Source organism: Mus musculus, chromosome 15, assembly GCF_000001635.26.
Source record: "Mus musculus strain C57BL/6J chromosome 15, GRCm38.p6 C57BL/6J".
In the NCBI taxonomy this organism is placed as follows: domain Eukaryota; kingdom Metazoa; phylum Chordata; class Mammalia; order Rodentia; family Muridae; genus Mus; species Mus musculus.
Window position 1 is genome coordinate 12,617,797 of NC_000081.6, and position 11,982 is coordinate 12,629,778.

The 11,982-nt window shown below is 46.2% G+C and overlaps 1 protein-coding gene across 10 annotated transcripts in view; it reads right to left on the reverse strand.

The window, feature by feature from the left end:
- The window catches only part of Pdzd2 (PDZ domain containing 2), a 380,258-nt gene that overhangs the window by 258,086 nt on the left and 110,190 nt on the right, over positions 1-11,982 (reverse strand). Inside the window, exon 1 of one of the 10 annotated variants that reach the window (XM_006520161.4) lies at positions 4,568-4,655. The exons of 8 other annotated variants lie outside the window; for them this stretch is intronic. The gene's annotated coding sequence lies outside the window, so the exon portion shown is untranslated. Of the gene's footprint in view, positions 1-4,434; positions 4,453-4,567; positions 4,656-11,982 lie in introns of those variants that run through there. One more of the 10 variants, XM_006520164.2, reaches the window with a different exon arrangement.

Consider the following 11,982-nt stretch of genomic DNA (forward strand, 5'->3'; position numbering starts at 1 on the left):
CACCACGAAGGTTCTCCACGTATAAACAGCAAATAGGTTAGACGCATCCCAAGCGTAACACAAGATCCTGCTTATTTGCACAACCGAGCGATTCCTCCTTTTACAAATTGCATCACTGCAGTGCTTCCATAAATAGCCGGCCTCCCTAATGACTCAATCACAAACTCTTCTTTAAAAAAAAAAAAGCATGCATTTCTTTTTTCAAGATCACAACTCCCACAAAAAAAATATGCGGTGCAATTAAAAATGAAAAAAATTTGTAAGTAAGTGAAAAGACAAGAAAAAAACCCCTAGAGCTGAGAGAACTCGGAGTATCTTGATGGTTTTGCTAAAGCTCTGAGAAACCATCCTGGCTTGGTGCTCTGCAAGCCAAGCATCCCTCGGACCCCACGTGTGGACAGTGCTCCAAGCTGCTGGGTTCTGTCTGGGGCAGGTTCATCCGTTACTATCATTGCTTATTCTTAGCATCTCCCTCAGGATGGCCTAATCCAAGAAATCCCGTGACCCCCAGATCAAAGTGAGTGAGAGTCCACTCTGAGCTCCTTGTGAATTCTCTGTTGTTCATTCCTGATCCTTCCAGATAGTCCACAACAGCCAATGAATGAGACTCTAGAACTAGGATAGGGGAAATCCAGGGTTACCTGGACAGCCACTCCTTATAGATCTCCTATCCCAGACAGATAGGCCTCCAGACCCTTTCTTCCATTTCAGAAGCCTGTCTTAGTGGCAATGGAAATGCTTCCTGAGAGGAAACACAGAGAATCCTATTCAGCAGGCTCTATTAGTGCCCATTGTGTGACAGTCTCTGAGCCTGGCTTAGGAAGGCTTGCTATAAACCTGTGAGCGACGGGAGAGACACAGTGGTGACAGACCCCGAGCCCGTGACACCATCACGTTGGCTTAAGAAGCTTTGATAAAACCAAATTCTCTGCCGTTTTCTTCTTCATCCTTTTTTACTTCCACAAACAGACCCGGCTCCCAACGTGACCTACTTTCCCTTCCTTTGTGCCTATGCAGAACTGACAGAGCTATTTCTTTAGCCTAATACTATCAGCGACATGCTTTTCATCTTTAGGAAAAGAAAGGCCTGCGTCCATCTGCCAGAGGCCACAAGTGTCAGCGAAAAGACCGACCATGACTGAGGAGTTATGGCAACTTCGCTGGAAGACTTGCATGAGAAAAACAAACAAACAAAAAACAAAACAGCAACGAAATCTAGATCTTGACCTTTGGAGAGAGTTCACGTTTAGTTGAAAGTGTTCAACAAGAATCAAGATGTTATTAATGAACTAAGTGGCTGCAAGCTTTCTCTAATAGCCTAAGACCTCTTCCTCCAGTAGCCGTGGCTGGGCCTGGAGTCCTGCCACACTGTGACCCGCTCAGCTCTTCCAAACTCTGCATTGTGCATTAAAAATTAATTGCCCTCTTCCAAGTCTTCAGAGACTCAGAACATGGCAGGTTTTTAAAGGACAAGGAAGAAAGCTATAAAAATAAGGCTCAAGTGCTCCGTTTGGATAGAAACCTGGTGCTATTAGTCAAAATTAAGTTGGTATTGACTTTACCTTCTATTTTTACCTTGGAGGTTGTGCGCCTTTCAATGTTTGATCTGTGTCCCTCTTCAACACTGAGACTCCAAATTACAAGTGGTAACTGAGAGGCAAGCACTCGCTCGTGACGTTGGAAATGTCACTGTTGGCCTGAAACTCTGGCACTCCGTGGGGCTCAGAGCTTCTCTTTAATCCTCTGGGAGGAGAACAGAGCCTGTTCTGAGTTTACTAGACAGACTTCAAAGGTGACACACCTGTAGCCTTGAGAGTCACTTGCATTTACTCCTAGCCCGGGTAGCTCAGCCACACGATCTCCAGGCTGTCCAGTCGAGTCAGCATATTAACGCTGTGTGGAGTGGGACTCAGCAGCTTCATAGCCCACAGGGATGTAAGATGCACACCTCGAGGCTTCCATGTAAACCTCATTCCATCCCTGCAGCTGGTAAATAGGTCATCCTTGCACTCATTCATGCTGTGTTTACCATTACCTTGGGGGTAGCCCTGTGCACGGTACTGAGATGATCTACCCATCATCAATGAACATAAGGAATAGAGAAAGTCTAGGACACATTTGCGTCTCCACCATCATTTCTCTCTGCGTGGAACCCCACTGAGTCCCTAAGTCTGCTTAGTATTATAGGACCTTTGGTGCAACTGTGACATTAGGTGGGAAGGGTGGAAGAGCCACTCTGTCATACCCTTTAATTCTGCTCCAATTTCCTCTCATCAGCGCTGCTGGCCTGGCCCTAGTTCTAACTGCCCAGGCCTCATTGTGACTTACGATCACAGTAGCATCTGGGGATGTCACCCTGTCCCCTGAGCGGATGGCTGTGCTGTGCTACACGTTTCTTGCTGGCCTTTCCTTCTGACTTCTGACGTTCACCAGCCTCTGGAGGCCTGGCATTCTTCATCTGAATTGTGTGCTGGTTCCAGGCCCTCTACTATAAACACTCCCACCTCACCTGTGCAGAGACCTAACGCCCGGCTAGGTCTGGGTTTTGTGAAGTTGGCACTGCCCCCTAACCCTTTGCCTTGGATAGGGTATAGTGGCACCAGGTGAAAACAGAGGCTTGCAAAGAAGGTCCAGAGCAATGGTCTGCTTGCTCCCAATTTATTGCCTTGTTTTCAAATACAGTAGTAAAAGAACTGCAGCAACAACAGAAAGCCTTTCAGTGATCCTCTCGACTTAAACTTGGACAAAGTGAAACGGCCAAAAGCTTAAGAGACCTAGACAAACCTCCCCTCAAGAAACATGGATTGAATCAGGATTGTTGGCACACACCTTTCATCCCATCACTCAGGAGGCAGCCGCATGCAGATTTCTGAGTTTAAGGTCAGCCTGGTTTACGTAGTAAGTTCCAAGACAGTCGGGACTTCACAGAGAAACTAACTCTCTCTCTCTTTCTCTCTCTCTCTTTCTCTCTCTCTCTCTCTCACACACATACACACACACACACACACACACACACACACACACACATGAACCTAGAAAGAAAGAAAGAAAGAAAGAAAGAAAGAAAGAAAGAAAGAAAGAAAGAAAGGAAGGAAGGAAGGAAGAAAGGAAGAAAAAGAAAGAAAGAAAGAAAGGAAGGAAGGAAGGAAGGAAGGAAGGAAGGAAGGAAGGAAGGAAGAAAAGAGGAAGAAAGAAAGATTAAAGAAAGAAAAGAAAAAGAAAGAAGGATTAAAAAATGGAGGGAGCTAGAGAGGTGGCTCAGTGGTTAAGAGCACTGACTGTTCTTCCAGAGGAACTAGGTTCAATTCCCAGCAACCATATGGTGGCTCACAACTGTCTGTTAGCTCCAAGATCTGACACCCTCACACAGACATGCAGGCAAAACCCTAATGCATATAAACTAAAATAAATGAAGTATTTAAAAAAGAAAAAAAAAAACTGAGGCACAAAGAGTCCTCCTAGATTAACAAATGGAAAAGCGAGAACCCAAAGAAGGACACTAAATTAGCCCGTTGGGGACCCTGCCTGACTCAGTCCAGCACTGCCTGGCCAGCAACGTGATCACTAATACTTTTTTCATGTCTTTGGGCCTTAGCTTCCTTTTCATTAGTACTGTAGATAATAAGGCCATCGAAAAACTTTAAAGGATCCTCATCTCTTTATAGAGGGTGGGTATATAGACATGGCCCAGATGAGACTGTTTTTTTTTTTTTTGTTTTTGTTTTTTTTTAAATCGCATAACAGAGAACTGGATATAAAGCAAGGAGTCGTTTGTTGTGAAAGAGCAGTAGAGAGTGAGAGTCAGATCACACACCTGTAATCCCAGCATCCAGGAGGTAAGAGGATGGAAGACCAGGAGTTGAAGGTCAGCCTTAGCTACATAGCAACTTTGAGGCCAACCTGGGGTATATGGAGTCCTACCTCAATTTAAACAAAAAAGAAAGAAAAGACAAGGAAAGAGGGAAAAAGGCAAAGAAGAAAAATATCAAAGTGTAGGAACAGGAACATATAGACAACACCAAAACATTTTCTACCTGACATATCCCAAAGGCCTTATTGAATAGGGATGTCCCAGGGTCAGACATTTGAGAATGGCTCTCTATTGCATACCTCCGTGAAGCCATCACTCAGAGGGAAGACTCTGGGAGGTCCTGTGCTGTAGAAAGCCGTTTAAGGCTTAAACTATTACAGTGGAGCCTCTGAGATTTATTAGCATTCAGAACCCTGCCTTTCATACCCACCCATTAGCATCATATGAGTTCCACGGTATGGGAGATAATGCCGTTAACAAAGTTTGGTTTTGTTTACATTTTAAACACAAAGCAATGTCCAGCAAAAACCCAAGCGGGCAGAATGCTTTAAGTCCAAGTCACAGCTCACGTTAGGCACACACTCATAGTCCCAGCCCACTTCAGGCTCCTCAGTCTTACTCACCAACAGAGGGTCATTGCAAAGGCAAGCGGTGGCCTCTGCCTTTGCCAGCCACCTCTCCTGGGAGTCCGGGACACACAGCATGCTGTCAGCAAGCCACCCAACACAGAACTAAATCACAGCGCTGCCTCCTCACCTCAGGGATGTGCCTCTGCTTGCTTGGAGACTGCTCCAGGACAACTAATTGCTTTTCAGCCCAGGCTCCACAGCTTTCTCACATCCAGTATTCCCTAGGGCCATACATATTTGCTCAAGCTGTATCGGAGAGCAGGATGGAGGGAGAGGCAATGGAGGGGAGGGAGGGGGAGAAAGAGAGCACACAGTGGTGGGCAGGAAATGGTTTTTCATCTTCATTACAAGTTGCGTTACCATTTTTAAAGCCTTTCACTTAAAAAAAAATTAAGAAGCACCCTTTCAGTTGTGTCTTTGGGAATTCGGGCTGTAGGCTGAGGCAGAGAGAGAGCTACAGGGAGACATGGCTACCACCACTTGTCTAGAAGTGAGAAAGGGCGCCACCCACAGAGGAACAGGTGCAGGTCTCCTCTCTAGTTATTGTCAACAGCACCATGGCAGGAGGGCCAGTGGGCCTAAGACGGTTTGGATGGATGCCGGATGTGCCTAGTGAGGAGTGCCTGAAGAGAGAGCCATCAGTGATGGGCCAGAGAGAGCAGCCCAGTCTCTGCCTGCTTCCTTTGGGCAATTCTGATGGCAAGGATGGCAAGCTCATATGTGATGCTGAAAGTAGGGTGCTGCACGATGAAACACAGCAGGAGGTAGAACAATCTAGAATGTGGGTCAGGTGGACACGGGCAGGTTCTTTTCATTGCATCTCTGTACTTGGTGTGTGTTTATGTGCTGTGGTGTGCATACTTAAGTTAGAGTTGTGACAACTTGTGGGAATCAGTCCTCTCTTTGGGCTACGTGGGTCCTGAAGATCAAACTCGGGTCAGCAGGCATGGTGGCAAGCGCCTTTATTAGCTGAGCCACCTTGCAAGAATGCGTGTGCAGGTGCATTTTTTTCCTTAATGAGAAGGAAACGAAAGCTTTCTTCCAGATTCTTCAGGTTGCCCGGGTATGTATAAACCAAAAACTTGAAGCTACCCTCTCTCCCTGAGGCAAGTATCCCAGAGGTTCCAGAAGTTTTGGACATCTGTTCTTCAGAGACATCCCATGACCTCAATGTTCAGAGTTTATTTCCCACGCCCAAGACCTGAGGGTTGGAAGCGGAAGGCAGAGATGAAGAGGGGCAAGAGCAGACAGAAACAAGAAGCTGCACTTAGAAACAGTGACCCAGAGTCCCCAAGCCTTTTCTAATCTTAACAAAGGGGAAAGTAAAGAGTGACAGTTTTGTTGTCCCCGCCCCCAACATTTTCTTTCTTGTAAATGCAAAGCAGCAGGGCTGAAGAGATGACTTAGTGGTTGAGGGCATTCGCTGCTCTTGCAGAGAACTAGTGTGCAGCTCCCAGCACCTACATCAGGTGGTTCACAACTACTTGTAACTGCAGCTCTGATGCCCTCTTCTGGCCTCCACAGGCATTGCCATACATGTTCATACACACTCACACTGACAAAGAACATATAAATAAACTGAAAAGGTGGTCCATATCGTGCTCTGCTACTTTTTCGTAAGCAATGTCACCCTCAGGTAGACCAGCAAATGGGAATGTGTGGCAGGTTGTCATTAGGTCATTTCCTCATTGCTATGATAAAGTGCCTGACAGAAACAACTTAAAAGGAAAGACAGCATTGTTCTGGCCCACGCTGTGAGGCTATGGTTCGTGGGATACAGCTAGGCACAGTGCATCTGCACTTAGAGACTGGAGCAGGACAAATGCCAGGGCTCAGGTTGTCCCTTTAAATTCAGTCTGGTCTCCAGCTCACAGTTTGGGTAATTCTTTCTACCTCAACTATCCTAATTTACAATTCCCTTCATAGATGTGCCAAGAGGTTTGTTTGTCTTCTAGGTGACTGTGGTGGTTTGAATAAAAATGGCCCCCATAGGCTCATGTATTTGAAGGCTTGGCTCCCAGTTGGTGGAACTGTTTGGGAAGGATTAGGCGGTGTGGCCTTAGGAGAGGAGGTGTGTAATAGGGGGTGAGTTTTGAGGTTTCAAAAGCCTATACCATTCCAGGTTATCACCTCCCTCCTCCCTCCCTCCTTCCCTCCTTTCTTTCCTCCCTCTTTCCTTCCTTCCCTTCCTTCCTTCCTTCCTCTACCTAATGCTTGTAGATCAGGATGTAAGCTCTCAGTTCCGCTCCAGTGTTATACTTGCTACCTGTTTCTATGTTCCCTGCTATAACAATCATGGGACCATGAGTCCCAATAAACATTTTTTTGGTCATAGTGATAGAAGAGTAACTAAGACAGTGATAATTGACCCTATCAAGTTGACAATCAATATTAACTGCCACAGATGGAGAGTGGAAAGACACTGGGTTCTGAGTCCAGAGCAGAAGTTGGTTGACATTCCCTATGGCATCCAGGTATTCCTCTCTCTGATGTCCCACAGTCAGACTGCCCCCAAAGATGCATGCCTTCTGAGCTTACCTGTTTTGATGCCTGTGATCTAGCCAGAGCTTGAGGTTACAGCTCAGAGATTCGTGCTCTCTAATGCCTGGCACACACTGAGTACACACATTGTAATCTGAGGACTGCCTTGTCTCTGTTAGCTGTATGCTTGTCTCTGTGTGCTTTAAGCACGGCTAGAAACTGGCCACTTTCACCTTGTGCCAAGTGTGTTTGGATGCAACTAATTAAGTGCTTGTCTGAGCTATACTCCTTTGCTGGTTTCTGATTCTCTTACAGGAAGTCTTGGTCTGTGGATTGCAGGATCAAGGGGTCTTCATAGGCTAGAGGCACATCTCCAGCTACCTAGTCTGGTTTCTTTCTTTCTTTCTTTCTTTCTTTCTTTCTTTCTTTCTTTCTTTCTTTCTTTCTTCTTTAAAGTTTATTTCATTTATTTCATGTATATGGGTACACTGTAGCTGTCTTCAGATACACTAGAAGGGAATATCAGATCCCATTACAGATGGTCATGAGCCACTATATGATTGCTGGGATTTGAACTCAGGACTTCTGGAAGAGCAGTCAGCACTCTTAACCTCTGAGCCATCTCTCTAGTCCCCCACCCCATCCTGCTTTCTTGTTCACATCGATCCTTCCTTGTCTCTGCTCCTCAGAGTTTCCATGTTTCTAATTCCAAATTATATTTGAGAACATACACATATCATTAAAACTTATGTGAAGAATTTGCCAAAGTGGGTTCCTTCTAAATTCTTTCCTTTCCAGGGTGGCGCCAAAAGACTATTTACTCTTCGTGGTCAGTTGTTGTTTTGTTGAGGTTCATGAGTCCCACCCCTGCCCCGCCCACTTTCTTTTTGTCTATTCTAATCAAGAAACTGCATAGCCTTTAAGCACATGGCAGAAAGAGACAGCATGCAGCATGCTGGGTACTGCCCTGGGTAAACGTAGAAAGCATCAGCCTGCAAGTCTCGTACCACAGAGTAGAGAGCTGCAACCCCTGGCACAAAGGGACTCAGTGGGGACATGCTGATGCTGGCAAGGTTCATCCTGAGCGACTAAGGGTTATCCTCAGAGCCCTCCCCTCCCCCCCAGCTTCCACGAACACTGTCACTGCCCTTACATACCAGTAACTCTTATTTGAATAAAATAGACATTTGGATTTCAAATAACCCCAGGCAGTGTTTAAAAATCATATCCTTAATTATCCATTCAGCTGAGCTCCGCCCTGACTTCAAGTTAGATTATTCCCAGTTTGATCATTGCTAAGGGGAAGTGGTGGGGGATGGGCAGAAGAAGGGCTAAGAAAACGCCTGTATGTCCCAGGCCAAGTGTAAACATCTGGAGGGGCTGCCACCCCAATATGGGGCTTGAGAGAAGCTTAGGCTAGCTCTTGGATTTAATGTTCCATTTAAAAATCTTCTTCTCCAGCCCTGATACCATCTACTGCTCCCATCTGATAGCTTTTGATTTATGGCTCTGCTGGTTGTCCTTGGCAGCCACGTGACACACGGCATCTGTCAAAGTTGATGGACACTAGTGATTCGGTATTGATTAGCTGCAGTGGAGGGGAGGAAAGGTCCACTCTGGCACAGGAAGCATCCATATCCTTCACTTGCTTGTGGTTTTCAAGCTCTTAGACGGTACGCCAGGCAAGAGAAAAACAAACCCAGGCAAGGATGAGGAGAAACTGAAATCCTCCCGCGTCACTGATGGGCATGAACGTGGTACAGCCACTGTGGAAAAGTCTGACAATCCCTCAAGAAGGTAAACAGAATCACCACACAACCCTGCAATCCCATTCCTTGGCTCCATACTCAAAGAGTGGAAAACACATGCAAAGCCACAGCCCTGTACACTAAGTCCACAGCAACACTATTCACAATAGCTAGCCCTGGAAACAACCGCAAAGAGTCACTGGTTAATGAATGGATAAGGAAAATACTGCACAATACATACAGTGGTATTTCTTTTTTTGAGGCAGTTTCTATATCCCAGGCTGGCATCAATTTTGATACATAGCCGAGGACTTTTGATCTTCCTATAGACACTCCTTGGTACTGAGATTATGGGTATGCATCATCATACCCAGTTTATATAATACAGAGACCAAGGCCATGCTAGGCAAGCCCTCTACTAACCGAAATACATGCCTAGTCCTACTATTATTTGACCATGAAAGACATGTTATAATTGATATATGCTATAACTTGGATGAACTCTGGAACAATATATGCTAAGTGAAAGAATCCAGAGGCTAACATGTTGTCTAATCCCATCGATCCACAGAACAGTTAGCAAACCAGTGGTTGCCAATAGCCGCAGAGAGGAGACAAGGAGAGGTACCGTTTAATAACGGTGGCACGTGTCACTTGTAAGATGATGAAACAGTTCTGGAAACAATGATGATGATTATAAAACGGGAAGCCACTTCAAGCCACTGAATTGGACAGATTGAAATGATAAATCTCGGGCTTCACGTATTTTACCACATGCACCGCAGGAGAATTTGTTCTGTTTGGTTACCCCTGCCCTGTCTCCAGTACCCTGCCTTTTTGCCTGTGCCTGCTGGTGTGTGTGTGTGTGTGTGTGTATGTGTGTGACTTCTGATGTTTGAACACAGCTAGAATTATTTTTTAAAAATGATGTATGTTACCGTTTGCTAACTATGTATATATGTGAGCATGTACACGTGACTGTAGGTGCCCATGGAATCCAGAGGAGCACATCACACCCCTTAGGGCTGAAGTTACACAGCGTTGTGAGCTGCCCAGGTGGGTGCTAGGCAGCTCTGAAAGAACAATATTCTTAACAGCTGAGCCCCTGCCTGGGCTTCATAAACTCTACATATCTAATCAAGTGTTCCGCAGGGATGTTTCCCATGGCTGAGTGTGGCAACTGTGAGTGCCCATTCTGTCCATTTTCATATCACAGCCTTTAGCTGATGATCTCCACACCCAAAGGGACATGCTTCTCTCTTCCGTCTGATCACCAAATCCATTTGGTCTTCGAAAAGTATCAGTCTAGCCTGTAACTCGGCTCCTGACTTTCAACTATAGTCAGTACATTGTACAGAAAACAAGTTTAAGTTAATAGGTTGTGCCGTAGACAGCCTCCCCCTGCCCCAAGCTGCGCTGCTCTAACTGAACAGGAATGAGCTCTGGTGCTTTGGAACAGCTGCCCCTAACATCTTAGTTTCTGCCGTAAACTTGAAGATCCCTAATCTAGCCACTTATAGGAAGTAAGAAGATACACATGGAGCCTGAAAGCTCAAATCGCCAAACTCACATTCAGTGGGATTTCCTTTATAACATGTAACCAAGCACGAGAGGTGTACAGCAGAGAACTAGACGTTCTGGCCAGTGAACACAGAATCCCACCCGGTGCCCATTAATCCAGAAGACTGAATTCCCAGAGGTCCGAGTCAGGAACTTTCCAGGGCATCACCGAGCTCCTACACTTGATCCCTTAACTTCGGCCTCTTTGGACCACATTCGACGAAGAGTACATTTTTGTCTTCCTCAAACCCTCCCATGGTAAATTCTAACCTGCCTATGAACTTGGCCTTCAGTCTTTGCAGAACTTCAGACTGCAGCATCGCTGTAGCTGATTCACATCATCTCATGGATGAACAGACAGGCGCAGCTCATGGCTTGAGCCTCCCTCTAAGGCTTCATGCCCAGGCTTTAACTTACTGTTTCCAGTCACCTTTAGGAAGGCTGTTCGGTCATCAGTTAACATGACCACAATAATACCAGAACCTGGACCTTCAGACATGCCTTCCCATTCTGCACAGACTGAAGTTCTCCTGAGTCTTGCTGTCACCTGCATTTTCTTCTGCTACAAACTCTACCTGGCGTGGAACCTATCTCCAATCGCTTACACAACTCTGCTCACACTGCTAACACAGCACTGGGAAGAGCGTGGCTCTCTCATCCCACACCGATCGCAGGGCCAATAATCAGAGCTGAACCACTGCTGAGGTGGCCATTTCTCCACCTCAGTAGCTCTTCATTGTGTTCTCATGCTATGTCCTGAATTAAGAACCTGCGACACTGCACCTGAAGTTTGCATCCTCTTATTTAAGGCTCTTACCATGGGATCCCACCTTTCTGCTCTATAACACCTAGTCTACCACCCATGCCCACCTCACCCCATTACTCATTCTCCCCTGGGACCAGTACAGCCCTCGCCCCGCAAACCTGCTGTTCTCCAGCCCACTTCTGGAATTCTGTCTCTCTCTCTTCTACTCTGCTATGTATGCAGACAGCGTATGTTGTGGCAACTTTGTGCAGAGCGCTAAGTGCTTAGGAATGTGTGCAGACAAAACGCAGTATGAAACCCTCCTTGGGGCAATTTCACACTATCCAGGTACAATCCGTATCACATCTGCCCCCAATCTCACTTTCTCCTAAATATCATTACAATAACCCTAGGCACATCTACCTTCTTCTGTTTACAGTTCAAAACGTCTACTTGTTGGCTTTCTACTGCCTCGAATCACTCTGCCCATGTAGGCTTGCTCCATGAATCCCTGAAGCACGCCCAGGACTGAACTCAGGCACCTGGCACTCAGCATGCACATTGCTTAGGAAGCAGACAGAGCATACCACGGCTGACCAGTAAATCTACGTTGTCAGGCAACTCACTGTGCCCAAGTCCAACACTAGAGCCACCAACCCCATTGTTGTTGACATTTCTCCCATTACTGTTTGATTTCTCTAGAGAGTCGCTGAGCAATTGCACCCCTTTCCTCCCTGTACTGATTCATCAAGGGCGGGTTGTGCTCAGGCCCCATTGGAGACAGGCTCTCCAAGTGTGGAAGCCTAAGACACTGTGGGCAACTCTCTCATAAACCATTTACTTTTTTAAATCCTTTAGGGGCTGGAGAGATGGCTCAGTGGTTAGCAACATCAATTCTTTTCACAGAGGACAAATTCCTTCCAGAGTATCCACATCAGATGCCTTACAACTCTACCTGTCTCTCTAGTTTCAGGACACCCGACAGTCTCTTCTGGCCTCCACAGGCAC